We start from the raw sequence: 26,973 nt of genomic DNA, 5'->3' as shown, positions 1-26,973 counted from the left end.
AACGCTTGATTTATCTGTTTTTAGCTACCTTTTCATCACTAAACGTCTTCCGCAGTAGTCCCACTTACTTACCGACTAATTGCACTACTTTATAAATATTATTGCAGGAACATTTTGATGCCACTGAGGCACACTTAAGCGCTACTCCAATTAGCGAAATAACTGGTGTATTAATGTATGTATTAAAGTTTGTCATTTCATTAACCACTAAGCGTCTAGGAATAAATGATTATAAATATCATGCGAAACACACAAAACGATGACATGAGAAAAAATCTTGGACATGATTTACTCCTTTACAAATTTTGTCCCCATTTACAAAAAATTGAACACTGACAGCGAGTAAGAGGAAAGTTAAGATTAAGAATCATTTGTGGATAGGTTATAGCGAATATTTAAAACAGACACCTTGAAACTTCCAGACAGATTCAAACTACATGTCGGACCGGGACTCGAAGTCGACACATTGAAAAGCAAGTGTCTTGGCTCGAGTCACGGTATGGTACACAGTTTTCATCTCTCAGGAGTTCTCGAACAGCCCATAACAAGCTGCAAAGGGAAAGATTACTTTAGATATTCTTAACCCATTTAATTTAACGCTAATCGTTAAAATAAATCGTAAAAATACGATTTTTAATAACCTGCCATTCTGCATCCCTGCAACGCAGAATCTTAGTCCTACAGAAGAAAAATGAATGGAACCTTTCTTGTAGGAATTTTATTGTAGTTTAATTTTTTTCTGGAAAATATCGCCAGATGGTGCGGTTTTCGAGTTATCCAAGAAAAACATGCAAAAGTGAAATTAGAACTCCACCCCTCTCATGGCCACCACCACGTTCACACCTCAGCGGTCAGGATTTTTAGTATGTCGTTTTTAGTATGCCCTTCCCCTTACTATTGTACAAAAATTTGAGATTACACGAATTTTTCCCCTATTCGAACTTTTTTGGTCTTTGTTGTGTGGGCTACAACACCAGAAGCGGACATTCTGTGATTCTTCCTAGGATTCAGCGTGGCAGTGGAAAAATAGATGTGAATCTATATACTGCTATCCATATTTCACAGCACACTACTATTCTCTGCAATAATTTGTTAACACAAGTTATAGTTTCTGAATACTAACTCAAATGTCAGGTGCTTGTAATTAAAATGACGGTGTTCCGAGTGCTGCAGTGTGGGTTCTATACATCACAGGACGGTGAAACATAGTAGGTATGTTCATTAATCGGTGTGCTCGTGTAGAATGCTGAAAAAAGTAGTAGTTCCACTTTCTGCCACCAGGTAAAATACGGCGCTGTATCCAGTCAAAATATGATGTGGGTGCAGCGAAAGGGAAGGAACGATCAAACACATGATAACAGTAGTTCTGGCACGTTTACTGGTATATGGTCAAAAGTTACAACGTGTTTTTAGTATGGTCTCCCGACCCAGGAACATGCTGCATCCGTAGCGACGTGTTGTCGTATGCTATCCCTCTGATCAGGAAGTGTCCGGATACACCCCTGACAGACAGAATCTTTCAGTATCCTCAAAACCAGAATGGATTTAGGTCCGGGGATCTGGAAATTGTCTAGTGATGACACGGTCGCTACAAAATGTTTCTTGAAGCAGATCTTTCACCTGGCAAGAGATATATGGTGTCACACCATCCTGTATGAAAATAGTGGTGTGGACACAGTAAACTGCAAAGCTGGAAGCAAGTGTTGCACAAGGTGGTATTTTTAACGTGTATACGTTACTGTGCACCTAACAGGCCTGTGAGGTGTCATATCCTCGAAGAAAAACGGACCGAGAATGAAGGAGTTTGTAGAACCACACCACACACTCACGTAAGACGAGTGCAGCGAGTTCCTGCACAACATGTGGCTGAGTAGAGTCCCATAAACGACAATTCTGTCCATTTACGGCATCGTACAGAGTAAAACGTGCCTCATCCGTCCATGGAATATTCCCCAGCTGCATGTCATCCATTCCCATGCATACCAAAAAACTAGGCGCAAAGTCAAGGAGTTGTACTCTATCTTGGGGCTTCATTTGCTGTACATTCAAGGTCTTGTGGGAATGCCAAGGTAAAATGCACCGCAAAATACTTTAGACCTGTTGACAAGGGGAAAGACAGCTCTCCTGGTAGAGCTGGAATACTGGCAGCAGAATTTGTGGCATATGTTGATGTCAAAGCAGGATCTACAGGGTGATTCAAAAAGAATACTACAACTTTAAAAATGTGTATTTAATGAAAGAAACATAATATAACCTTCTGTTATACATCATTACAAAGAGTATTTAAAAAGGTTTTTTTTCACTCAAAAACAAGTTCAGAGATGTTCAATATGGCCCCCTCCAGACACAGGAGCAATATCAACCCGATACTCCAACTCGTTCCACACTCTCTGTAGCATATCAGGCGTAACAGTTTGGATAGCTGCTGTTATTTCTCGTTTCAAATCATCAATGGTGGCTGGGAGAGGTGGCCGAAACACCATATCCTTAACATACCCCCATAAGAAAAAATCGCAGGGGGTAAGATCAGGGCTTCTTGGAGGCCAGTGATGAAGTGCTCTGTCACGGGCTGCGAACAAATGCTTGCTGGATGCGTGCATTTCGAACGAAGTATGGTGTTAAACCTCCTGATAGGTGGTGTATTAAACGTTGGTATAAACACGCTGAACAACTGCCGTCGATTCACTTCTGCCGTACTCAATAACACAAAAAGCTTTCTGTTGAGCGGTCGCCATCTTAGCATCAACTGACGCTGACGCCTAGTCAACAGCGCCTCAAGCGAACAAATGTACAACTAAATGAAACTTTATAGCTCCCTTAATTCGCCGACAGATAGTGCTTAGCTCTGCCTTTTGTCGTTGCAGAGTTTTAAATTCCTAAAGTTGTGGTATTCTTTTTCAATCACCCTGTATTTCACAGTCTGACTGCTTACAGCGCCATATATTCACTTGGCGGCAGAGTGGTCAATGAACATACCTACAACGATTCAGCGTCCTGCCATGTATGCAGCCCACACTGCTGCGCTCAGAAAACCATCAGTTTAATTATTACCACCCAGTATGTGAGTATACCCTACAGTAACAAATGGTTCAAATGGCTCTGAGCACTATCGGACTTAACAGCTGAGGTCATCAGTCCCCTAGAACTTAGAACTACTTAAACCTAGCTAACCTAAGGACATCACACACATCCATGCCCGAGGCAGGATTCGAACCTGCGACCGTAGCGGTCGCGCGGTTCCAGACTGAAGCGCCTAGAACCGCTCGGCCACTACGGCCGGCTACAGTAACATTTTCCTCATAATGCATTCTTATAAACAGCCATACAATTGAAAGTGGTTTCGACCATATTTGGTTTAAACTAAAAGTTTTGAAGTGATCTGTATGCTTACACAACACTAAAACCTTTATACAAATAATTTTGTCAACTGCACTAATGTAGAACTGCGAAGGCTTCTGCGCCCAGAGTCAGTTGACATAAAAGTTTTCTGTGTGCAGTGCTGTGCCGTAATGAGAAACCAAGGGAAAAAATTACTAGAAACACCAATAATGGAGCCACGTTTACAGTGGCCGAATCGTTAGTTCTCCAGTATAGTTTTCTATGTTATGATATTCATTAAACTTTTATGGCAACTGAATTAATGTAATTAGTACACACAGAATTGTTGTTTGGGTATGAATATTTGTCTCCAGATATTCTATTGGAAACACTAGTATAAATGAAAACAATGAAATAAATATTTTGCATAATCTCTGTTTTGTGCTCTTTCGTTTGCAGTCGCTTCCTATTTCTTACAGTAAATGGTGTCATGAATGATAACAAAATCACCCCATATTTGTGACTCTGGGATTGTGAGAAACATTGAATACTTCAGAAAACAATCATGTATATTATCTTATAATATTGGGTATTGCAGAAAATTTTAAATTAGTGTTAAGTAATTAATGAATACACAGTACATCTAATAGGAATACTAGAATTAATTTTTAAATGCCTCAGATTATAAATAATTACCGAAGTAGTGGAGAAGGTTCTTATACCAGTTGATCAGCGAACTGGAACTGGGTATCTGAAACAGAAAGTTGTCCATTGTGAACTAAATGCTTGGTATAGCAGTTTTGCGCATCTATGTTTTAGAATCATAAGAGGATTAGCATGAATATACGTTCATCTTAAATTGGTAACAGTTTGTGAATAGTGTATGGGTCCATGTAAACACATATTACAACTAGACCACAGTGAACACGTTGTAACTTGTGACAATATTATAACAAATCTGCTAGAATCACCGTTACCATGTGTTCGAACGTTCCTCTCCTTCTCCTGCAGCCACACATTTTCACCTAGTGGCATATTCCACTAGCACACCGATTAATGAACATACCTAAGATGTCTCAGCGTCCTGCGATGTACACAGCCAGCGTAGCAGCACTTGGAACACCGTCGTTTCAGTTATAAACACCCTGTACAATGCGAAATGTGGATTTACTCGCAAGAATAGAACAGAAATGCTAAATCTACCCTTACCTTCTTAGTTCAACAGCGAAAACAGAAAAGACATAAAATGGTAAATGCGATTAACACAACATTGCAGCAAGAGGTGTAGACGTATGCTACGAAAAGGTGCCGTACTATCGAGATCTGTTCTCTTTATATCAGGCATTGCAAGTGCTACACGACCGAATGCTATGCACTGAAGAGAGTTCGAGCATCAGGGAGTTCGAATGCCACGTACCTACCCTCTTTTAATTTCTGTTCTCTTATTACCACCTGTGACGCAGCAAGGTTGCATAACCGTTCCGAAAGACTGTTTGTATTATCAATACGGTGGCTAAGAAACATACTACAGGACATTCGCTACGTCGTTTAGTGTATCAGCTGTTTGTCCTAAATGATGATTTTAACTGTTAGTACAGAGGCGTGCGACATTGTAAGTACAATGTGGCGCGCTGCAACACATTTCGCATAACAGATTTACAGATCTCAGTGAACAACTGAAGCTAACCAGGATTCGCCAACCTCTGAGCGTACATAATTTGTTCTAAATAACCTCACAAGAAAATTTATATTGGCTCACCATTCAATGGACCAGAGTACTTATCACGGTAACTATCCTGGACAGCCACCCTCGACTGTGGTGTATCTCATCATGTTGAAACTACATCACCGCTCGATTGGGCAGTAGCGCATGTTTCAGAAACGCTGAGAGTTTATCTTGAAGATACTATAAATGAACTGCTGCAGTTAGATTCCTGAGGGGCGTGTGGTCAGCACACCGCTACTATTCGGTCGAGTAGCCTCCTCAATTGTCATCACGAAGCTGAGTGCACCCCGAAAAATGGCAACAGCGCATGGTCGCCAGGATGGTCACCCATTCAAGTGCCAAACCACGCCCGACAGAGCTTAACTTCGGTGATCCGACGGGAACCGGTGTATCCACTGCGGCAAGGCCGTTGCCCTACGAATATCTAGGGTGGTTGTAATTAAATTTTCGCTGCGTGAGCCAGTACATACGGAAAAGTATTAGCTGCATGGGTACTCAAGTTTGTAAGAATGATGTTAATACTGTGCGCTCCAGGAACTGCGGTGTTAGTGTCATGACGCGTTAGGCGCCGGTACTTGTACGGCGACGTAATGTTGAACCACAACCAACAGTGTGTATTACCGTTGTAGACACTCAAAATGGTTGTTGACGAGGTGAGCAGTGTTATATCCTAGCCAGTAATGCCAACCGAGCCCGCTGCCAAAAGGTTGGCAGCATCAAAGTCCGGACGCCGTCCGCATAAGCAGCGCCAGCGATACAGGAAATCGCCGCAAGTCTGCGCGCGCCACCGCTGGCTTCTGGCTTCTTAAGCGCTGGAGTCGCGAGCGCTAGGACAGTTCTGTATTCGCCGCTCAGTTGTATACTCGCCACCGAATTGTGTACTTGCTAGTCAGTTGTGTGTTCATCGCAGCAGAGTTGTTGTTTGTCGTCAGCCGACGCTGACCTAGCCGCTCCGACCCGAACTAGACAGATTTCTGTAGACACGGAGTTCACTATTGTGTTGCTGTATCTTCGTAATAAAGATAAGTACCGACTTTTATTTAATCAGAGTGTTTGGGTTTTCATCTTTCTGTTCACTGTTCCAGCGGACCGGTCGGCCCGCTATTAAAAGTGTGGCGGTGACTTCGTAAGCCGATTCTACAGCGAATTGTTTGTCGCTACGAACACCGCCACAAAAAGCAGGGCTTTACTCGTAAAGTTGTTTGTCAAAACAATAGAAATAGTGCTGCTGCCCTTCGTGAGTATCAACGCATTAAGGGGAGTTCGTAGGGTGCATGCTGTCAATGTTGAATAAGCCAAATTTATGCACCTTTATATCTGAAAGCAATGTATATAACAATCTAATTTTTTTCAGATAACTTATACATTTTAAATGCGAGCATTGACTGGTAACAGTAAACTTGTTGTTTCATTTAATAACTTATTATTAAACAGACCAGAAACACTACGTGAAATAACCCTAGAAAACAATGTGGGACGTACTAGGAACGTATCCGTTATGACAGCACGGCGACACTTGGCGTCGATAGGTTATGGCACCCCGACGCGATTGCTTTTGCTAACAGCAGACATCGAATGCAGCGCCTCTTCTGGGTTCGTGACTATGTCGGTTGGACCTTAAACGACTGGAAAACGTTGGCCTGGTCAGATGAGTCCCGATTCCAGTCGGTAAGACCTTATGGTGGGGCTCGATTGTGGCGGAGATCAAACGAAGCTACGGACCCAAGTTGTCAACAAGGCACTGCGCACGCTGGTGGTGCTTCCATAATGGTGTGGGCTGCGTTTATAGGGAAATGACTGGTGCTCTGGTCCAACTGAACCGATCATTCACTGGAAATTATTACGTTCGGCTACCTGGAGACCATTTGCAGCCATTCATGGACCTCATTTTTCCCAAATACGTCATTGGACCACAGCTGTTCGCGATTGGTTTAAAGAACATTCTGGACAATTCAGGCGAATGATATGGCCACCCACAGCGCCCGATATGAATCCCATCGAACATTTATGGGACATAATCAAGACTTCAGTTCGTGCACAGAATCTTGCACCGGCAAGTCTTTCGCATTTATGGGTGGCTATAGAGGTAGCATGGCTCATTATTTGTGCAGGGGACTTCCAACGACTTGTTCATTCCATGCCACGACGGGCTGCTGCGCTACGCCGGACAAAAGGAGGTTCGACATGATATTAGGAAGCATCCCGTAACTTCTGTCATCTCAGTGTATGTCTACCGAAGCAGAATTAAGAGATAAGATACAAAAGTAGCAGAGATATATATTTTTTTAAATTATGTCAGTTCTACTGTGAATATCAGTACATGTGAGACCATGGATTCGTACATATTCAAATCACTACCAGGATTTCCCATCAGTAGGTACTGGCTGTCACAAAGTTTCATGTAGCTACCACATGTAATTTTTGATGTACAGATACATAAAGTATAAAAACGTCATTTTGAGAAAATCTCGTTTAAGTTTAAATGATAAAAACTCACTCATATTTTTAAATTAAGACTCAAAAGCATCCATTAGCATATTCAGCATCATCTTCTCTGGTACATTCCGCCTCTAAAAGCTTTCTCCTTCATGTTGACCATGCTTCTTTGGTTGTAAACTCGGCTCCACGCTGTGCCTCAACATGTCTCGACTTGCCTGATGATTTAAACCTCTTTACATTATGACAGCTTGGGGTGATGTTAAGATGGGCTAGGTCACTGTCTTATTTTCCACATGTTTCCATAATTAAAGGTTAATACAACGTCACTAACTCCACGTTTCAGTGTATTTAACTCTACAAACACATTTTGGGCACTCTTGGGCACTCTTGTCCGGATAATATTATTGAAAGGCTAATTGTGATTCTGAATCCGGCCAGTAGACGCTTTTGGAGGAGGTATGGGTGAGTTAGGTTCCTATAAATTCGCTTGGTGGCTTCCATAACAGCTTCAGGAAGAGAGTTCTTGTGTTCAAAATCCACTCCTGAAACTTCAGCATTCCGGAATTTACAGCACGATTAAGATACAGTTGGGCAAATTGAATGTATCGGTTTTCTGTCATTTGAGAATTTGAATAACTATGAGGCCAGTACGGCTGTCTTCATACTTTATAAATCATATCCGTAATTCCTGATGGCTATTTCATAATACTGCTGAAGCTGATGTATTGCTTTATCACTCAGTCGACCCCTCAGCGACTTGCCATCTGACAACGTCGTTGTGCGAAGAGTTGGTTCTAATTTTCTGAGGCGTGTGCCAATCCTCTTTAGTACGAGTCCACTTTCCTTTATCTCCACATTTTCATATGGATTTGAGTCAACTGCACATATAGATAGATGTTCCAGAATCGCGTACAAAGAGATGCATCCCCGAAATTAGGTAGTTTCAGAGATATGCATGTAATGCAATAAAATTAAAAATAAATTACTTCTAAAAGTCAAAGATAAGTTGTTTACCATTTTGAGCAGGAAAGAGTGAAGAATATTGTAGGACTTGTTTCGTAAAATGCCAAAAATTTTGATTTTTTGTCTGTAAACTCCCCTTAAGAGGTCATCTTTCCTCACCAAGGTTGAAGAACATGATTCGGAAATTCGAATTAACTGGCGATTTGGGAGTTGCTCCTGAGAGAGGCCGACGGCCAATTGTGCCACAAATTGTTGAAGAAGCTACTGTTGCCGTGGTTGAGAATGCTGAACCCAATGTGCGATTTTCAAGCAGAGAAAGAACTCTGTTTCAAGATGGCCACCGTGTCGGTAGACCGTTAACGCCCACTCCAGTCTTACCACGTATTTACGGTGGAAAACTGAATCCACGAACTTTCGCGCTCGGTTGGCGATTGCATGTCGTGCCATTGATGCCACTGTGAGTGCAGTTCGTACGGTTGAGACTGTAATCATAAAAGACGTGTAAATTCTTTTCGTGATATCGCCTGTCTGTAATAGTTGTTACTCCGCGGCCCGGGTCGTGGCGCCCCACGTCGCTTTGCGCTTCTGTTTGTGAAAAGTCAGCTCGGCTTGCTTCAGCAGCAGCGGCAGTACCTGTACCAGCTGCCACACCTCCGGCCACCGGAGACATCGGCTTCAGCGGCGGAGGCAGCGTGTGACATCAGCGACTGCAGAAACAGTAGACGCATCAGCAACAACGCCGTCTGTATGTGAGTAGCGACAAGCAAAGTAGCAACAGGGCCGCGAAACGTCATTCAACAGGAATGTGACTTCTTGTCCCCTGTAACTGCTGTTTCCGTGCCAAAGCCAAATAGACTAGAAACTATGTTTTAGAAAATTATAAGTGATTTTTTTCTCCCAACACCTCACATTGTGAAGAATTTGGGATGCCCGCTTTGTGCCACCCTGATCGCGCTGTCTCCATTCTTACGTGAAAGCTTGGATACTGGAGACAACTACTTGGTCTCTGCTGGCGACAACCGCCACTAGTCCTTGTAGCGACAGCGGATCACCAAAAATAGTAATCAAAGTTACTTCAGAAGGAATACAGGATGAGAGCACAACGAACAGCTGAAAAACAGATGCTATAAAACGAAGTACCTCTGCTGAAATCGCATCGTCCGTAACACCTTCAGATGCGTCGACTACGGAAAAGATCGCCGTTTATACGGAGCTTCAAAACGAACTGAGGTATAAAAGAACATCAACAGCTACACCAACAACAGTAAAAAACAAAATTTGGGTGCTCGTCATCACTCAAGCAAAATCAAAAGGGCAGAATGAGGAGTTAAGAAAATGAGCGTTTAGGTAAAGAATTAGCTAATGCCAATGTACCAGATGCGCTGGAATGAATTCATCGTCTAGAATCAGAAATAACCGATCTCAAAAATAGAAAATCAAAGATTAGAAAGTTGGTCAACTCCACTGTCCTTTGCGGCAGTTACGGCCGCTGGCCCAGCATCAAAACCGAAGAGCAAAGTAGAAGTATCAATACGAGGTGCATTCAAGTTCTAAGGCCTCCGATTTTTTTTCTCCGGACTGGAAAGACATAGAAACATGCACATTGTTTTAAAATGAGGCCGCGTTCATTGTCAATACGTCCCAGAGATGGCAGCACCGTATGGCAGATGGAATTTTACAGCCAGCGGCGAAAATGAGAACTGTTTTAAATACTTAAAATGGTGACGTTTTCCTTACTTGAACAGCGTGCAGTCATTCGTTTTCTGAATTTGCTTGGTGTGAAACCAATTGAAATTCATCGACAGTTGAAGGAGACATGTCGTGATGAAGTTATGGATGTGTCGAAAGTGCGTTCGTGGGTGCGACAGTTTAATGAAGGCAGAACATCGTGTGACAACAAACCGAAACAACCTCGGGCTCGCACAAGCCGGTCTGACGACATGATCGAGAAAGTGGAGAGAATTGTTTTGGGGGATCGCCGAATGACTGTTGAACAGATCACCTCCAGAGTTGGCATTTCTGTGGGTTCTGTGCACACAATCCTGCATGACGACCTGAAAATGCGAGAAGTGTCATCCAGGTGGGTGCCACGAATGCTGACGGACGACCACATGGCTGCCCGTGTGGCATGTTGCCAAGCAATGTTCACGCGCAACTACAGCATGAATGGGACTTTCTTTTCTTCGGTTGTGACAATGGATGAGACGTGGATGCCATTTTTCAATCCAGAAACAAAGCGCCAGTCAGCTCAATGGAAGCACACAGATTCACCGCCACCAAAAAAATTTCGGGTAACCGCCAGTGCTGAAAAAATGATGGTGTCCATGTTCTGGGACAGCGAGGGCGTAATCCTTACCCATTGTATTCCAAAGGGCACTACGGTAACAGGCGCATTCTACGAAAATGTTTTGAAGAACAAATTCCTTCCTGCACTGCAACAAAAACGTCCGAGAAGGGCTGTGCGTGTGCTGTTTCACCAAGACAACGCACCCGCACATCGAGCTAACGTTACGCAACAGTTTCTTCGTGATAACAACTTTGAAGTGATTCCTCATGCTCCCTACTCACCTGAACTGGCTCCTAGTGAATTTTGGCTTCTTCCAACAATGAAAGACACTCTCCGTGGCCGCACATTCACCAGCCGTGCTGCTATTGCCTCAGCGATTTTACAGTGGTAAAAACAGACTCCTAAAGAAGCCTTCGCCGCTGCCATGGAATCATGGCGTCAGCGTTGTGAAAAATGTGTACGTCTGCAGGGCGATTACGTCGAGATGTAACGCCAGTTTCATCGATTTCGGGTGAGTAGTTAGTTAGAAAAAAAATCGGAGGCCTTAGAACTTGAATGCACCTCGTATAGAATGCCAAATCAAGACAGTCGAGTGTTTTCTTCAAATCGGAAAACAATCAAGACACCAAGGCCATTCGTGAAACAATCAATATAGCCGGCCGCGGTGGTCTAGCGGTTCTAGGCGCTCAGTCCGGAACCGCGGGACTGCTACGGTCGCAGGTTCGAATCCTGCCTCGAGCATGGATGTGTGTGATGTCCTTAGGTTAGTTAGGTCTAATTAGTTCTAAGTTCTAGGCAACTGATGACCTCAGAAGTTAAGTCACATAGTGCTCAGAGCCATTTGAAACAATCAATAAAAATAATCAGTCCGATACAAGACAAAGTAATATTATAAGCAATCAGATCCACAGCAAATACAGTCGTCTCAGAAACGGAAATACAAAACAGATAAAAGGAAAATCTTAAACAAGACATGCAACTAAAAGATATTAAATGTGAAGAGTCGAGGAAATTCTGACCTCTTCGTACAGCGTATCAAGTCGCAGTTAAGGAAGAATCCTACGAGGAAGTCAAAATAAAGTTCAAAACAGGCCCAAAAGGTAAACGAACAGTTAATAACGTCCTGGAGGTCACTCCAAGGGTTCGTTTTCTGCTGCTGCAAAGGGAAAGAGTCTATATTTAGTTCGAGTACTTATACATCGGAGATTTTGTCGTTGTTCAAAAATGCTTTAATTGCTGGGGCCTAGGTCGTCCGCCAAAACGTTGCTGTTAAGAACCAGTCTGTGGAAAATGTGTGAAGACAGGCCACAAGAAGTCAGAATGCCGAGAGGAAGACACAGCTGGATGTATATATACCGTGAAAATATGGAAACAAGACATGTGATAAGGCAGGGGGACCTGACTGCCCTACCTACAAGCAATTGTACGAGAGGGAAATAGAGCGCACAGAATATGGCATTACCGATATCGTTCAATAACATGAAGTATGGCTACAACGGTCAGACACTGAAGCCCTTCTTAAATACATGTATAGATAAGCAAATAAATAATAAATAAGTGCATTAACTGTCACGACAACTAAACATTCCATTGGTCCACCATTCGAAAAGTCGGGAAGCAGTAGAGCAATCTATAGTGCTGTTCCACGCTGTCGCGGATGCATATGGTCATCACATTGAGCAACGTTCGTAACGTGTAACCTAAACATGGGACATAATTAAGAAATGTTAGCCTTTCATGAGGAAACTAAAATGTATGTCTTGGAATGGTTTATTCGTTGCTTCTCTTCCACATATCCTTAAAAATGTTTCCACGGAGTTCAGTGTCCTAAGATCACGCTGCCAAGTAGCATTGCAGTCAGCTGTTGTTATAGCGCCAGTGAGACGCGCTTTTAACTACACTCCTGGAAATTGAAATAAGAACACCGTGAATTCATTGTCCCAGGAAGGGGAAACTTTATTGACACATTCCTGGGGTCAGATACATCACATTATCACACTGACACAACCACAGGCACATGGACACAGGCAACAGAGCATGCACAATGTCGGCACTAGTACAGTGTATATCCACCTTTCACAGCAATGCAGGCTGCTGTTCTCCCGTGGAGACGATCGTAGAGATGCTGGATGTAGTCCTGTGGAACGGCTTGCCATGCCATTTCCACCTGGCGCCTCAGTTGGACCAGCGTTCGTGCTGGAGGTGCAGACCGCGTGAGACGACGCTTCATCCAGTCCCAAACATGCTCAATGGGGGACAGATCCGGAGATCTTGCTGGCCAGGGTAGTTGACTTACACCTTCTAGAGCACGTTGGGTGGCACGGGATACATGCGGACGTGCATTGTCCTGTTGGAACAGCAAGTTCCCTTGCCGGTCTAGGAATGGTAGAACGATGGGTTCGATGACGGTTTGCATGTACCGTGCACTATTCAGTGTCTCCTCGACGATCACCAGTGGTGTACGGCCAGTGTAGGAGATCGCTCCCCACACCATGATGCCGGGTGTTGGCCCTGTGTGCCTCGGTCGTATGCAGTCCTGATTGTGGCGCTCACCTGCACGGCGCCAAACACGCATACGACCATCATTGGCACCAAGGCAGAAGCGACTCTCATCGCTGAAGACGACACGTCTCCATTCGTCCCTCCATTCACGCCTGTCGTGACACCACTGGAGGCGGGCTGCACGATGTTGGGGCGTGAGCGGAAGACGGCCTAACGGTGTCCGGGACCGTAGCCCAGCTTCATGGAGACGGTTGCGAATGGTCCTCGCCGATACCCCAGGAGCAACAGTGTCCCTAATTTGCTGGGAAGTGGCGGTGCGGTCCCCTACGGCACTGCGTAGGATCCTACGGTCTTGGCGTGCATCCGTACGTCGCTGCGGTCCGGTCCCAGGTCGACGGGCACGTGCACCTTCCGCCGACCACTGGCGACAACATCGATGTACTGTGGAGACCTCACACCCCACGTGTTGAGCAATTCGGCGGTACGTTCACCCGGCCTCCCGCATGCCCACTATACGCCCTCGCTCAAAGTCCGTCAACTGCACATACGGTTCACGTCCACGCTGTCGCGGCATGCTACCAGTGTTAAAGACTGCGATGGAGCTCCGTATGCCACGGCAAACTGGCTGACACTGACGGCGGCGATGCACAAATGCTGCGCAGCTAGCGCCATTCGACGGCCAACACCGCGGTTCCTGGTGTGTCCGCTGTGCCGTGCGTGTGATCATTGCTTGTACAGCCCTCTCGCAGTGTCCGGAGCAAGTATGGTGGGTCTGACACACCGGTGTCAATGTGATCTTTTTTCCATTTCCAGGAGTGTATTTGTTTCTGTCAAACAAAAAAACATGAGTTTTTCTGGCTCTCACTCGAAACGCTACGAGTAGCAATGGCCTCACGTTCTCTTGACACTGACTGCACTTCTACATGTACATCTACATCCATACTCTGCTGACCATTGTGAAGTTCAGCGTAAGAGGTTTCACGCATTAGTATTTCCTCCCATTACATTCGTATATGGAGCGCAGACAGAATGACTGTAACTGGTCTCACTTTGTCTTCACAGTTCTTGCGGAAGCAGTACGTAGAGGACTACAGTATTCCTCACTGTTTCTTGTAGCTCTGCAAGTAGGCTTTCATAGGATAGTTGGCGTCACTCTTCAAGGTTTTTAACTATTTAGGGACTGATGACCTTAGCAGTTAAGTCCCATAAGATTTCACACACATTTGAACATTTGAGTCCAGACTTGGCCCCATACCACTTTAATCTATTTCCGAAACTTAAACAGCACCTTCGAAGACTTCACTTTCATAGTGATGAAGTGGTAGGAGCAGAGGTGAGTCTGAGCCTCCATCAACAAAGACAAACATTCTACAGCGACGGTATCCACTAACTGGTCTCTCGTTGGAAGAACTGTGTTCGTAACCAGGGTGTCTATGTTGGGAAATAAATATGTAGACACGATGAATAAAGATGTATAATGCTAATAACGTTTGTTTTAAAAAGGCTAGAAGAGCTTTCACATAAAAATTCGTAGGCATTACTTCTCAGCACTCTGTGCTACATTCAGTATTTCCTGTTAGTCCTGTTCGGTGTGGATCCCACACACACCCTTGAACAATATTCTAGGATGGATCGTATGAATGTTTGCTAAACAGTCTCCTTAGTATAGTATCTAATTCTGCTACAAAAACATCCACCCCATCCAATGTACGTATCTGGTGGCGTATATAGAAAGATAAGGACTTACCAATGCCTGATGTATAACGTGTGTCTGATTCAACTACAGCGCTAAGGAGGGTATAAAACATTTACAGGATGTTAGAACGTAAAGCGACTTTGACAGTAAGTTAACTTTTCTTAAATAATTTTCGGCAATGAAACACTTACTGTGCAATGGGTACCCTACCTACATCACACTTTACGTGTTTTTGTGTTACGTGTGACCTTCCGCTTCAGAAAATGGAAAGAGAAAGTAGCCTCTTCGAAATGTCGGCCTCACACAGCGCTCTTATGTGGCAAGAAACCCGTAAAGATGTTATTGCATTGAAAAAAACGGGAACCTTCGTAGACGTTTCCTGCCTCCGTCGTGATCTGATTTTGCGAGTGCCAAAACTCCAACTCGGAAATTCAATTAACTCTAGAGAACTTAATCATAAATGGAGAAGATCTTTACGGAGAGTGGCTAGCTGCACTGAACAGAGGTGTATCTGCTTAAGCTGCAATTAGAATGAGCGGACGCTCGCTCGAGTAAGTCGGCCTTGGCGCTACCGCAACATTTACATTCGTCAGCGTTGACTCAGGAAGAGCGATTTCACGCGCCCGTGAGAAGGATGAAAACTTCGATTCTTTTATTCATAGCGGAGAACAGATTTTACTCTCACTACTTATTAAATATGCGCGTTACAGATAAATGTGACAGCTATATTAATTGTCACTCTCTATTTACAGCTTTAACAAAATGTGCTGTATGCCAATCACTGACCAAGGTAGCATAGTGGGTTGGAAACAGGGACCGCAGTCGAGTGGGTTTCAAGTCTCCTCCACCACACTTTAAGTTTACTGCTGTTCCCACAAACTGCTTCAGCCGTAGCTGCGGTGGTTCCTTTATTAACTTTATTCGTCCAAGAATCATCTCATAATGACACAGGACTTGTCAAGGTGATCCAGTGTCAAACAATAGTCCAAAATGTAACACACAGCATACAGAATGTGCTTTAAGAGAGTAGGACAGGTATCCTACGGGGATAGGACAAGTGCTCGGCCGTGGGCTAGATTAAGGAACCATCACTGCTTTGCCTCAGCGAGCCAGGAGAACCACAGGATACCCAAATCAGGATGGCTGGACAGAGCAGCTCCGTCCTCCCTAATATGGGGTCAGAGTCTTAATAGCTGCAGTTTCATTCGGTAATTCTCTATCATTTAATGTTTCTTCATTTACATATAAAGAAATTGCAACCAATATCTTTAGCCTCACCCAAATGATCTCTATTGACGTCGAAGTCATCGGTAGCTAAACGCAGAATCAGTATGAAGAAAATTTAGTCAAACCGAAACGCAGATGCTCAAGTCAGGGAAGCAAGCAAGCATTTATGGGAGACCAATGTTCAATAGATTCGAGTCGCTAAGCGATGCATATGATTACGATGAAGGAAACAAACACCGGGTAATAAATCGGCGAAGGGGTAGTGTGAGCAACAAAACATGTATTCGATGTATCAACACGGTCACCAGCTAGTACTGATTTACGAATGGCCCTGATGACGTAAGGACGAAATGTACTGTCGTCACTTGAGATAAGTGAATACTGAGCAGCAGCTAAGAGTCAATCTGTCCCGCCGCTGGGGATGAGTAACCCCTCCGTCTTCCGGCGGAAGCCAGAAGGCGATTAAACTGGCAGTGGGAATCTCAGGTGGGCTGTAGGGGTGGCAGCCCCTCACAGGAATAATTGGAGTTAACGCTGTGATTGCTCGCACGCCATAAGGCGCTTCGGTTGCAGGGACAGCTGTACGGCGAGCAGAAGGCGAACGGGCGGCAAAAACTGCTGACAGATTACCACACACACGACCGCGTACTGCTGAACGCTTCCTTGCGCCGAGTCCTGATTTCTATCTTCAGCCGCAAGACGCTTAATTCCCCGCAATTAGTCTTTTTATTAAATATTTTATAACTGCAGCTCCGAAAGTAATGTGTCCTACACCATTCCCTTCGATAGCGACGTATGAAGACAACAATGATTTTGGATGGCAAAATCGCAACCACTTTAGTGTACCAAAAAATATTCAAGGTGTATCATAATTAAATGGGGAAGATGAAAAGGGTGAACTTATACCATAACAGAAGCAAAAATATTCTAGTAAACATGAGTCCGCAACTGAGCCAGTTGCGAGGTAATTACCACTGATTTCAGCTTCAAATATTGTCCTTGTTAGTATAAATGTATTTCAGTTGTGAGCTTCCCGATTAAGCACTGGTTTAATAGCGCTCGTATTTCACCCATGGCGACTGGTTGTGGAATGTGTGTAAATACATGCTGGGACACCAGCACATGTTGCTACCGATGTACGATATACACTCTAAAACCTAAAAAACGATGTACCACAGAGAAAGTGTCCGAATGGGGCTGAAATCGATAGATGTGATGTACATGTGCAGATAAATAAATTATTACAGTTTCAGATAAACTGAATGATTTATTCACTCGAAAGAGTGACTACCCACGGATTTAGGCATTACGCCTGTTCCACCGACAGCTGCGTGGTATTGATGTTGCAATTAATTACAATTAAATAAATCATTCATTCGGCTTCGTTGTCGGTTGTTGTAGTATTATCTTTGAACAGGTTTCGAGATTTTCAGTATTTGATATTGAAATTTATTCTCCGTCTCCAAAGTTTAACTGTCAACGTACTCAAAACTGAGTTGGCTGATGGCCCATGTAAGACTTGGAGCAAACTGCACTAAGCGGAGCTAAAAAAATGATATTCGGGGAAGTCTCTATGGGAAACCTTAGGGCTTTCATAGGCGCAACTTACCTGATTTGCGTTTTAAACCTTGGAATGATTTTGCGAACATTAAGAGTGGTATAATAGGCGGCCACAGCATGGCTGGAATTTTCTGATAACTAAGATGAGAGACTGGCATTCTGTGGATTTCCTTGACTGATGCGGTCGTCACAGTGGGGAAAGATGCGCTCTCCCTTGTCAACAGTTATTACACTTGGGGTAGGATTCACCTAATCTGGTTAAGGCTTCAGGAAGGTTCCCATTGCTACCAGACTAATCTTTCACGAGAATTCTTGACTTTAGTATTGGTTAAAATTCTTGTGGCTACCATTGGTGGGCCATCGTCAGAGGCTAATATTCCCGCGCAGCTGCAGAAAAAGGGGCGTTATTGGCTAAACTCTTGTGGATACTATTGAGAGCCCATCGTCATCAGATAGAAAGGTACTATTCCACACTTACGCTGGAGAAGGGTTATTGGTTGAAATTCCTCCTACTGCTATTAGTTGGCAGTCATCATTGGCTAGATGCAAAACGAACAGAGCAAGAGAGGGGGAATGTTTCCCCAAAATATTATTGTCCGCCGAGGTGACTTGCAGCGCGTTGTTTATGTTGCTCGCTCACCGCGGCCGCATATTCAATTCCTTGATGCCGGAAGGGCTCTGAGCACTTATGGGACTCAACATCTGAGGTCATCAGTCCCCGAGACTTAGAACTATTTAAACCTAACTAACCTAAGGACATCAAACATATCCATGCCCGAGGCAGGATTCGAAACTGCGACCGTAGCGGTCGCGCGGTTCCAGACTGAAGCGCCTAGAAGATGCCAGAAGCCTGTAGCCGTTTTCTCTATTGAAATTACATGAATTCTTGGAAATATCAACCGCTCTTCGGACCTTTCTTCTATAAATGTTTGTTTCCTTAGCCACCACACGTACGTTATTAAAATCGGTGTCAGAGCCACATTTCTCATCATGTTCCGGTACTGCTGATTTTACACTTTGTTTTAGCTGCGTGTGCCGTTCGTGTTCCTTAATGCGTCTTTTTACACTTCTTCCAGTTTCAACTATATACACTTTTCCGCACCCACATGTCACTTGATAGACTCCTGCATTGTGAAAGAAATCAGGTGGATACGTTTTTCGTCGGAAAAAATCTTTTATTGTGTTTTGACTAAAGGAAGATTGCTTATGCGGTCAGTGACCCCAGAAACGAACGGTAACCTAACGGGGTGAGAAGGCGGTTCCTCGTCATTCTTATTAGCGTGATTAATATTTCGCCTAACAGCCCTGCCGATTCAACAACTTTCGTAGCCATTTGCTTTCAGTATCCTATGACGATGGCCCACCAATGGTGACCACAAGAATTTTAACCAATACTTCCACTTCTCCAGCACAAACGCGGGAAAACTTCCCTTCATAAGAGAACGTGACACTGCTCTCTGACAATGTTCTAGCAGTATTGGATACCGGAAGATCCTGAAGAAGATCCCAGCGAAGGGGTCGAAACGTCGATTATTTTAGAGGAAATATGACGCGGCCTAACAACCCAGAAGATTTTAAATTCCATCTGTTTTTGTTGATATGCCGCCTTCTTAGCTTCGTTGTTACAGGAAAGGCACCTACGACTTTGTGAACGATCTGTTAAGTGTCTTCATCGTTGATACTGTCTGACAAATGGTGGCACTGTTATCTGTGCGATGATCTCTGGTCTCTTCTCTTTGAAACGCAGCTATCGTCTTGATCGTGTCGTTGATGATACCACTCATACCTAACAGATTACTGATCAGTACGGTACTACAACTGTTATATGTACAAAGGCTTTGTCTCTAAAACGACATTGAAATCCTGACGTCTCACAAGGGGGTAGTCAATCTGAATTTCAATTGATCGAATGTAGTACATAGTTCCTTAAGAATCACATTAAACAGGTTCAAATAGATGTAGGTAGCAGTAGTTACTGAGAGATGAACAGGAATGCACGGGATAGGGATAAATCTACATCTACATCTACATTTAGACTCCGCAAGCCACCCAACGGTGGGTGGCAGAGGGCACTTTACGTGCCACTGTCATTACCTCCCTTTCCTGTTCCAGTCGCGTATGGCTCGCGAGAAGAACGACTGCCGGGAAGCCTCCGTGCGCGCTCGAATCTCTTTAATTTTACATTCGTGATCTCCTCGGGAGGTATAAGTAGGGGGAAGCAATATATTCGGTACCTCATCCAGAAACGCACCCTCTCGAAACCTGGACAGCCAGCTACACCGCGATGCAGAGCGCGTCTCTTGCAGAGTCTGCCACTTGAGTTTGCTTAACATCTCCGTAACGCTATCACGCTTACCAAATAACCCTGTGACGAAACGCGCCGCTCTTCTTTGGATGCTCTCTGTCTCCTCTGTCAACCCGACCTGGTACGGATCCCACACCGATGAGCAATACAGAAGTATAGGTCGAACGAGTGTTTTGTAAGCCACCTCCTTTGTTGATGGACTACATTTTCTATGTACTCTCCCAATGAATCTCAACCCGGCACCCGCCTTACCAACAATTAATTTTATGTGATTATTCCACTTCAAATCGTTCCGTACGCATACTCCCAGATATTTTACAGTAGTAACTGCTACCAGTGTTTGTGCTGCTATCATATAATCATGCAATACAGGATCCTTCTTCCTACGTAATCGCAATGCATTACATTTGTCTATGTTAAGGGTCAGTTGCCACTCCCTGCACCAAATGCCTATCCGCTGCAGATCTTCCTGTATTTCGCTGCAATTTTCTAATGCTGCAACTTCTGTGTACACTACAGCATCATCCGCGTAAAGCCGCATGGAACTTCTGACACTATCTACTAGGTCATTTATATATATTGTGAAAAGCAATGGTCCCATAACAATCCCCTGTGGCACGCCAGAGGTTACTTTAACGTCTGTAGACGTATCTCCATTGAGAACAACATGCTGTGTTCTGTTTGCTGAAAACTCTTCAATCCAGCCACACAGCTGTACTACTCATAGTACTGATTCATTTTAGTAGGCTGTTTCTGGTTAGTGCTGCTTTACCCCCTTGTATTTCTCATGCTGTGCTCGCCGTGCGTCAGCCGTTTCCTGATGAAGCCCTGCCTATCCGCACACACCTCGCCTCCACGCCAAGTCCTCGTCGTAAGTCCAAGTGCATCCGGTACCCGCAAGGGCGGATGTTGTAGGCATCGAATCGTTGCCGGCGGGGAGTTAATCACGGCTCTTCAGATAAGGGGGATTTCCGCAAGCGGCCGGAAGCTATTAGTTCGACGCTTGATATTGATTTTCTCATTTTACTGCTATAACCAATTCGCTCATGTTGGTAAGGTCGGACAGACTTTAAAATAACTTCAATTTCTGAGCATCATGGCCCACGTTTCTACGATAGTCTAAGCGAACTCGAATATTTAACTGAGCGACGGACACAGTTGGTATCCGTGAGATAAAGACACATAGTGCAATCATTATTGTTCTCACACGAACCTAGGGTAATTACCGCTACTGCCAGTAAACGAACGCACAGACTTAGGCAGACATCGTACGTTCTCTCTCTCTCTCTCTCTCTCTCTCTCTCTCTCCCTCTATCTCTGAAAACAAAACAAAAAAGAAAGTGATGAACTCATTGATTGATAGTTGACAATCCTGGAATAAATTTGATGTTAAAATCGATATTCCACCTCAAATAGTGATTGCAAATTTCTGAATGTCAACAGGTATGATTTTTTGTGTATGTGTATGTGTGTCGGTATGTGTGTGTGTGTGTGTGTGTGTGTGTGTGTGTGTGTGTGTGTGTGTGTGTGTTTGGGTGGGTGGGTGGGTGGGTGGGTGTGAGTGGGTGGGCGGGCGGATGGGTTGGTGTATTTATGCATACCTACGTGGATCCAATGAGTTCAAAATTCGGTTTTAGATATTTACGTCTAGAGCACTATAGCGATATTCAAAAGAAACTTGTTGTTGGGTGTAACAAATGGTTCAAATGGCTCTAAGGACTATGGGACTTAACATTTGAGGTCATCAGTCCCCTAGATTTAGAACTACTTAAACCTAACCATCCTAAGGACATCACACACAACTTAGAACTAGTTAAACCTAACTAACCTAAGGACATCACAAACATCCATGCCCGAGACAGGATTCGAACCCGCGACCGGAGCAGCAGCGCGGTTCCAGACTGAAGCGCCTAGAACCGTTCGGCCACAGCGGCCAGCTGTAACAAAATCGTATTTCAGTGACTGTGAAACTTCATAACTTAAATACTGTTTACGTCCTTCACTTTTTTTTCTCAGGAACCGTACAGTTGATCACAGTCGTACCATCCGCACCGAAAATGTTGAGGGGCAGTATAAGAAAACCGAGCAGCCGCCACAACGGGACCGTGGAATGGTTCCATGCAAAAATAATCACCATACGCATTAAGACATTTATCGCAATGGGAAATGAGACGACCAATTCAGCTGGCCGAAGTGGCCGTGCGGTTAAAGGCGCTGCAGTCTGGAACCGCAAGACCGCTACGGTCGCAGGTTCGAATCCTGCATCGGGCATGGATGTTTGTGATGTCCTTAGGTTAGTTAGGTTTAACTAGTTCTAAGTTCTAGGGGACTAATGACCTCAGCAGTTGAGTCCCATAGTGCTCAGAGCCATTTGAACCATTTTTGAACGACGAATTCCTGTTCCGTAGAAGGATTGCCAGTGCGTGGGTGGGCTTTATCGTGCAACAGCATGATTCTGTCCTACAGAATTCCTGGCCACTTTGACATTATCGTGCGTCCCAGTTTCTGCCAAGTGCCTTCATAGCTCTACGTACTGATTGGGTTTCCAGGTTCGAGGAACTCGACGGGCAGAGGGCCGCTGCAGTCGAAGAAGAAGGTCATCACGACCTTACCGAAACTGTGACTGGCTTTGGATTTGGAGAGATGTGAATATTTCCACTGTTGGTTTTGCCGTTTGCCCTCGGGCTGTCGTAATGCTGTCGGACCAAATCATCGCGTTGCATGATAACGCCTGCCCCCACACTACCAATTGGACGAAGGTTACGCTTCAGCGATTTGATTGGGAAAAATATCAGCATCCTCCGTCCAGCCAGGATTTTTCACCGTGAGCTTTTCACATCTTTGGCCGCGTGAGATTAGCCGAGCGGCCTTAGGCGCTGCAGTCATAAACTGTATGGCTGGTCCCGGCGGAGGTTCGAGTCCTCCCTCTGGCATGGGTGTGTGTGTTTGTCCTTACGATAATTTAGGTTAAGTAGTGTGTAAGCTTAGGGACTGATAACCTTAGCAGTGAAGCCCCATAAAATTTCACACACATTTTTTTTCACATCTTTGGCGACCATAAGAAAGACACGAGTGAACGTCCCTTTCAGTCGATCGAGGATGTGCAGGAGAGGACACGGTTGTGGATCCGTCAGCAGCCGACCTCGATCTACGAAACGAGAATCGTTCGTATCTTGTTCCAGTGGGACAAATGCCTTAACTTACTTTTCAATGGAACCATTCCACAGTCCCGTTGTGGCAGGTGTTTGGTTTGCATTTGACTGCCATCATATAAATGAGCAGCTTCTGGATGAAACGTTACCGATAAGGAAGCATTCAAATTGCCTCATAATGAAGGTGTATAGCAACTTACCTAAATTATCATAAGAAATGTTGCAGATTTTTTGTAGTATGATCTTCATTATTGGTATTGTTATTACTACTACTATTATTATTATTAGTCTTATTTTTATTACTATTATTACTGTTCGTTAGTCGTGAGAGGTTTCTTTCAATCCTTTCGGTAGTGATAAAAAACTTTCTCCGTGACAAAAAGTCCTTTTACTAATAACGGTGCCTTACTAGCTCTAACTCCCTACACCCTACCTCGAGTCTAATATTATTTCCCAAGTAATGGGTAACAATATTTTGTTTCGTGTGCACTATTTTGTGTGAATGGTTTCCTCACAGGAGAACATATCCGCTGATTGGACTGGAATCCAGGGTCTCTGGCTTTTCATCCTGTAGACCTCTGCACACATTTTGAGATCGAATGTCAATAGAGCTCTTGAACAACTTGAGAGTTGCTAGTGCGCTGATAACCTCGGCGTTGAGCGTTCGTAAGCACCAACACACACACAAGAGTTGCTGGCAAGAATGGATGCCACATAGAGTTAACCATTTTCTCTTCAGCTGTTTTACTGAATCGGAAGAGCATGTACTGAAAAGTTACTTCCTTTATTTATTCATTTTTTTTAGCATAACTGGTTTTGAAATTTCATACTAAAAAAGGAATTCGTGCAGTAGCTTTTACGAAGAACCTGAATTTTCGCCGGCCGGAGTGGCCGAGCGGTTATAGGCGCTACAGTCTGGAACCGCGTGACCACTACGGTCGCAAGTTCGAATCCAGTCTCGGGCATGGATGTGTTTGATGTCCTTAGGTTCGTTAGGTTTAATTAGTGCTAAGTTCTAGGGGACTGATTACCTCTGAAGTTAAGTCCCATAGTGCTCAAAGCCATTTGAACCCATTTGCACTCTTGGATAGTAGTGTATTACACAACGCCTCGGTGCGTTTTCCTACAACCGAGTTAAGGATACATAATCAATGTTACTGAAATCTGACTTTTACATGCACTTGTATTTTTGACATTGTGCTTTTCTGATTATGGTATATTACTCTTGCTGTTAAAAAAAATCTGCACCGAACAATGAGCTTTGGCTGAAACGGGCGCACAATAAAAAACAAATAAATCAAGGTGTTAGATAAAGTTCGTTTCTACAGCTTGTAAAAGCTGTGGAACACAATGAACAAGAAAATATTCTGGACTTGTATTTACGTTCTGGAGAACAAAAACTTCAAAATCTTTAATGAGAAATTAATACTGTTTGCCGACAGAGATGTTTTGCTAGTAAGTCCTAGAAGAAATCGACATGGCTGTTATCACGTAATGAACGTTTAATACGATAATGTTGAATTAGATATCAGAAATGTTACATTTTTGCACTTAAATGTTTGAAATTGGATTTTGGACGTTAGTGTGAGTTTTAACTGAATATGAGTAACAGAGAGAAAGTTTTTACAGCATCTGTTTTCACTAGAATAAGGAGAAAAACGAAGTTTAAGACAGTGGGTAGATTAGACAATGACGATTTAATGGTGTTACTGACAGTAGCAAGAGGGCCGAAAGCTGACGGAGAGCGGGAAAGGTGGTGAATCCCAACCACTGCCGAGCGAGGTGGGGCAGTGGTTAGCACACTGGACTCGCATTCGGGAGGACGACGGTTCAATCCCGCGTCCGGCCATCCTGATTTAGATTTTTTCTGTGATTTCCCTAAATCACTCCAGGCAAATTCCGGGATGGTTCCTTTGAAAGGGCACGGCTGACTTCCTTCCCGTCCTTCGTTAATCCGATGAGACCGATGACCTCGCTGTTTGGTCTCTTCCCCCAAACAACCCAACCCAACCATTGTGATTGAGCAGTGCAGATTACCATTCTGCGCTAACGAAGCCCTGAGGCTTACGTATTGTGTACCCAGAACAAGACTGTGATGTAAGGTCACCCGCTATTACCGATAGTAGAGGATATTATCTCAAATTCGCATTTTTCTGTATTGCACGTGGCTCCAACTGCTCAGGAGAGCACCTGAAATCGCCGTCGACACCTAATTTGTTTTTCCCTTCGGCTAATTTCACCTGTCCTGTCTTTTCCATGTCCTCTGTTCGTGCTGAGGTTTGATTAATAAACAAGTTCAAAATGGTTCAAATGGCTCTGAGCACTATGGGACTTAACATCTGCCCCTAGAACTTAGAACTACTTAAACCTAACTAACCTAAGGACATCACACACATCCATGCCCGAGGCAGGATTCGAACCTGCGACCGTAGCGGTCGTGCGGTTCCAGACTGTAGCGCCTAGAACCGCTCGGCCACTCCGGCCAACCAATAAAGAAGTAAACGAACGTAAGAAGTAGTGGCAGTGGCCTAGTGCGTACCTCTTTTCTATGCTGCGAGTAGACATAAGTAGCTGCAGGATTTTGTTTCCAATAGATTTTGGCGCATTTTGTATCTATAAATATCAAAGCTGTGGTAAAGGAGGTTAGCGGGAGGCTTCATTCACAATGGAGAACTCTGGGAAAGATATGATCATGTGTGCTGGAGGCGGCGTAAGAAGACTGTCACACGACCTGTTGTCGATTAATGTTGCGGCTTCTGAATATTCATTGGGCCGTCCTGAGGGAAGAGGTCGAACTATAGAGGTGTGATGCTACTATTGCTGGTAGTAGGTTTAGACAGTAGGCTTAAGGAAGTGCTACGGGGATGCACATGGAATATAATGGAAATCACTTCCTGCTCGAGTTGCGTCGCCGAGTAAATTTAGAGAACTAGAAAATCAATGTTTTAGGTAGGTTTAGTGAAAAGCGTGTTTCGTGTAAATATCGTAAGCGAAAGTCGGGCACTTCCATTCGCGGATGAAAGAGGAAAGGCGTAAATAGTAGATGTACGACCAGGGGCGGATCCAGGATCTCGGTCAGGGGAGGCAAATTTTTTGGTACCTGCCTTCCAAAAAATTAATTCCAAATAAAACCATTAATACTCTATACGCGAGCGCCCGCACACACACACACACACACACACACACATATACACACACACACACACACATATATATATATATATATATATATATATATATATATATATATATGCGTCCGCACACACACATACACACACACACACACACATATATATATATATATATATATATATATATATATATATTTCTGTTTTTAGTTTAATTGTGTTAAGCGTGATTAATGAAATAACTTACTGCATTACCTAAAAAATATTCTTCAAATACGACACGTGCACTTGAAAAACTCTGTGATTGTCTGCTAATATAAAATAATCTATAAAAATGCTAATGTTCATTTGTTTCCATTCTTAAATCTTCGAAATTAGTTCACCAATTGCTTTCATTTGACAGAATGTTGCCATCGAATTCGCGCATGTGTTTATACGCAGCAATGACGATACGACTGCGAAAAGTTATAATAGGGTATTTGACTGTCTTCAGGAAATCATCTTACTTTGTTAATTACGTCATTTTATGCTCATAATAAGCTGTTTTCCCTCATGAATGTAAATATTAACAATAAGAAAAGATCGGTCACGCACTAGGGGGGGGGGGGGGGGGGGCAATCGCCCCTGCCCTCGACACTCACTGGACAGAAACTCCTGGAGAATACGTGAG

The 26,973-nt window shown here is 43.9% G+C and overlaps 1 protein-coding gene and 1 pseudogene across 1 annotated transcript in view; both read right to left on the bottom strand.

The window, feature by feature from the left end:
• Positions 1–26,973, bottom strand: part of LOC126471198 (neurogenic locus protein delta) — a 1,411,427-nt gene that overhangs the window by 152,646 nt on the left and 1,231,808 nt on the right. The window contains exon 4 of the mRNA XM_050099311.1: positions 4,015–4,069. The gene's annotated coding sequence lies outside the window, so the exon portion shown is untranslated. The remainder of the gene's footprint in view (positions 1–4,014; positions 4,070–26,973) is intronic.
• LOC126472314 (5S ribosomal RNA) lies at positions 5,340–5,458 on the bottom strand (annotated as a pseudogene).

This window comes from Schistocerca serialis, chromosome 3 (genome assembly GCF_023864345.2).
Source record: "Schistocerca serialis cubense isolate TAMUIC-IGC-003099 chromosome 3, iqSchSeri2.2, whole genome shotgun sequence".
In the NCBI taxonomy this organism is placed as follows: Eukaryota; Metazoa; Arthropoda; class Insecta; order Orthoptera; family Acrididae; genus Schistocerca; species Schistocerca serialis.
The sequence above is the reverse complement of the archived record's forward strand: the minus strand, read 5'-3'. Positions and strand labels throughout refer to the sequence as shown.